The 4,233-nt window shown below is 34.7% G+C and overlaps 1 non-coding gene across 1 annotated transcript; it reads right to left on the bottom strand.

The window, feature by feature from the left end:
* Window positions 1–919: 919 nt before the first annotated feature.
* LOC124899110 lies at window positions 920–1,030 on the bottom strand. Its single transcript, XR_007056247.1, has one exon. It is a non-coding gene; the product is annotated as a small nucleolar RNA R71 (small nucleolar RNA).
* Between the last annotated feature and the right edge of the window lie 3,203 nt (window positions 1,031–4,233).

Below are 4,233 nucleotides of genomic sequence, written 5' to 3'. Positions count from 1 at the left end.
ATAATATGATTGTTCAGAGTGCTTCAACCCTTGGTTTTCTCTTATTGATTGTCTCAAGACCTTTACTTTCTGCATTGTTTTGATTTAATTTACAATTTCCATACTCTTTATTTGATTATTCTGGCATCAAGTAAATTTAAATTGTAGACTAAAATCAATTCATTGACATATCAAGTCTTTGTGGGATTAATAACTCAGCTTTCTTAAAGGCCACTATATTACTTGGTAGACCACATACACTTACGTGTGTACTTGGGCGATGTCAAGTTTTTGGTGCCGTTGTCGTGGACTTGTATTTTGGCAATTGTTTATTTTATTTTTAATTTTAGATTTATTTAGTGTTTTTATGCTTGGTCTTGGTTTTGTTATTACAGAAAACAAGTTTTTAGGTTGATAAGCTAGCAAGGGATTGGGATTTCGTAGAACCAAGCTCTGAACCCATGCAAGACTTTCACCAACATAGGAGAGAAGAAATCCTTCTCCCCAAAATTCCTTAAATCCAAGAAGACCAAGAGAATACTGCTCCAATGGTTGAAGAACAAGTATACCAAAGGATAATTAGGGAAGTGGCAATCCCACTTACGATGAACTTGACTTTCCTTATTCAAAGATCAGCAGTTGGGGGGGGTGGGGAATTTTGAGTTGAAACACAATATGGTTCAGCTTCTTATCAGTAGTGGATAATTTGCAGGGCTTTCACATGAGAATCCACAAGTCCACTTGTAGACTTTCGTTGAGCTTACTAATATATTCTCTCCTATTAGGGTAACTCCAGATTATGTAAGGCTAATATTATTTCCCCATTTACTTTTGGGGGAACCTAAAAGTTTGTTAATGCGGAGCTAGCCAATTCAATTACTTCATGGGATGACTTAGCTAGAAAGTTCCTCATCAGATTTTTCCATCAGGAAAGACTGTGAGACTTCACAATGAGATAGTGAGATTCAAATAGAAGCTTGATGAAAACATTTATCATGCTTGGGAAAGCTTCAAGGATCTTTTTTGGGAGTGTCCACACCACCAACAGTCTAATGAGGTACTTGCTCATACTTTTATAGAAGCTCTTGATCATAATAAAAAGATTTAGCTAAATTCAACCATAGGTGGTCAAGTGCTAGAATTGACTTACGATGAGTTGTACACATTACTGATTCACATAGCACAAGGAAATACAAAATGGCATTCAGATTCTAGAAGTACCACAGAAAAAAATTGCGGGCGTACTAGAGGTAAACCATTTCATAGCCTTATCAACACAGGTTTCTACCTTAAAAAATTTGATCAACACTTATTTCAGCAGAATAAAGTAGGAAGCAGCATAACCTGCAGCCACAGTCAATGCCATCTAACAATCTATAGGTTGGTGTGAAGTATGCGGAAATAGTAGTCATGCGACTACCATATGTGATTCAAATTTAGAATCTGTGATGTATGTAGGCAATGTTTAAAGGCCAAATTACGATAGTACCTATAACATAAAGTGGCAAACTTAGCCACTAAATCAGCAATAGAATGCCTCACAACCATATACCCAATCAAATCAGTCAACGAGCAACACGGAAGAGATGTTGAAACAACTCTTAGCTGGCAAGCATAATTGCTTGCAGATATGAAAAGTCAAAAGATAGATTTACTGAATCAGTAAGCAGCCACAAGAAGTTTAGAGTTGCCAATGGGTCAATTATCATAGGTACTAAATATAAGACAACAAGGTGGTTTGCCAGGTAATACAAAAAATCCAAAGCAGGTTATGGAAATCACCTTAAGAAGTTGTAAAGAGTTGTAAGAAGAACTTCCCAAGGCAACAAAGGAGGTAGATACTGATATGGTGACCCAACAAGTAAATTACAGAGTTGCTGAAAATTTAAGAAAGTCTGAGTACTTGACAAAAAAAGTTGTTGAATAGAAAGTGAAGAAGATACTGCCATTACCCTTCCCTCAGAGGTAAATAAAAGGAAAGGATGATGCAATATTCAAAAAGTTCTTTGACACATTCAGAGAGCTTCATATTAATATACCTATTGTAGATATTTTTTAGAGTATGCCTAATTATGAAAAGTACTTGAGGGATGTGGTGGCTAAAAAGGTGAAATTATAGGTTATGGGAGCTATAACACTCTCTGAAGAGTGTAGTGTTATGATGACACAAGAAATCCTCAAGAAATTTAAGGATCAGGGAAAATTTTCTATCCTTATTCAAATTAGGATTAAAGAGGTCCATGCACTAAGTGAATTAGGGGCAATAATAAATTTGATACCCCTATCACTGTTTAAAATATTAGGCTTGGGAGAATCGAGACTAAACACCGTGGTGTTGCAGCTGGAAGATGGGATGTTTACATATCTGGATGGAATAATTAAGGATTTCCTCATTAAGGTTGATAAATTCATTATACCTATTGACTTTATTGTTCTTAATTTTAAGGTAGATGAAGAGGCAATAATTATCTTGAGGCATCTATTCTTAGCCACTAGTGGGGCGTTGATTGATGTTAGAAAAGGCATGCTCAAGATGAGGGTAGATCATGAAGAGATGGTATTTGATGTTTACAAAGAACCTAATATAATGTCCCAAATTAAATATTTATGTATGATTAATGTTATTAAAGGGGACAAGTGTAGGGTGGTTGATCCATAAAAGACCTCTTTAGATTACCTGATTGAGAAGCCCAAGTGGAATCCAATGTTTTCCCAATATGATAATGGTTAAAAAAAAGAGATATGTTGACCTAGAGGGTGAAACTCAAGAGGTCAGGACCAAATAAAAAATGGCTCCCAAAAGGGAGTAAAAGGGTGAATGAATATGGTTAAGTTGAGTTGGGTCGTGCTGTAACACTAAATCAGGCACTTCTTAGGAGGCAACCCAAGTTAATTAGGTACGTTTCTTTTTATTTTTTAGTTTTTATTTCACGTATTTGTTATTTTTGGTTAAGTCATAGGTTGAGGAAAAGTCTGAGTACCATAAACTTGAGCTAAGAAGCATGGCAAAAACTAAGTGTGGGGTCTCATTGATCTCTCTTATGTTTAAAAATGCTACTAGATAGTCCTAGAGGCCTTAGGGAGTATTGGTATATCTTACTTTAAATTCACTTTGGGGGACAAAATAGATTTTTAAGTGTGGGGTAGGGAAATTCCCAAAATGTGGTTCAATTTAAAAAATTTTGTGTGACATATTCTTGTTGGTGCTAATCTTGATTACATGATGCAAGTGGTTTTATTTGAAATAGCATGTTGATTCATGTGAATTACTATTTTTTAGACTCTTAGGCTCATGTTTGTGACTCTTGTACTAGTTGGCTTAATTTTGAATTTGTGCTATTGTTTGGTTAGGATTCCATGATGATCCTGAGTATGTGCCATGTGTGATGTAAGATTTTTGTATATTTCTTGTTATGTGTGATGTCTAGAACTTTCTCGGTATGTGTGTAAAGAGAAATAAAGAATGTGGGTTTAGGAGATGATTTAGGCATTTCTTTGATAGCCTTGTTTTATACCTTCTAGTTGTCCTACCTGTGTGCATTATGCTAGTTAATCCCTATTGAGCCTTTAGTTTTTTCTTTGGAAACCTCATAAGTAGCCTAACCCCTTCTTTGATAGACCATATTTTGATCCAAAGAGATCCTAAGTGCTTTAATGATAAATAAAATTAGTAAGGAGTTTGAGAAATTGAAGAAGAAAAAGTTGAAATTGATACCCTAAGGTAATCGTTATTGGTGTTTATAATTGATTTTTGGTTCATGGATGTAATATAATTTTTGCTACAAATATTGCCATAATTGTGAAAAAAACAAAAAATTAATTGTTATGGTAGTAAACTATACATCCACCAAGTATTTGTGAAAATGCATAAAAGAGATGGGGAAAAAATGAAAGATTTGGGTAGACAAAAATAGTGTAATTTGGTAGTTGGAGAGTGATTTTAAATGTTTAATATAGTGTATTAAAGCGCTTACAGAGGTTAGTCACTATTCCCAAATAGTTCCTACCCATCCCTTAGCCTACATTACAACCCGAAAAAGTCTTATTTGATCCTCAACTTTATATTTTGATATTAGTGGAGCATTACACTAAGGTAAAGCCTATGGCTCATTTGTGTACTTGTGAATTCTTTTTGAGAGTGAGCGTAATTTGATTCTTTTACCCATCAAGTTATGAATTACTTAATTGTGAGTAATTATGGATAACTCTCTTGTTGTGAGGATAACATGTTTGATGAATGTAGGTTACTTGTAT

This window comes from Capsicum annuum, chromosome 5 (assembly GCF_002878395.1).
Source record: "Capsicum annuum cultivar UCD-10X-F1 chromosome 5, UCD10Xv1.1, whole genome shotgun sequence".
Taxonomy (NCBI): Eukaryota; Viridiplantae; Streptophyta; class Magnoliopsida; order Solanales; family Solanaceae; genus Capsicum; species Capsicum annuum.
Note: the sequence above shows the minus strand (reverse complement) of the source record. Positions and strands in the feature narration are given on the sequence as shown.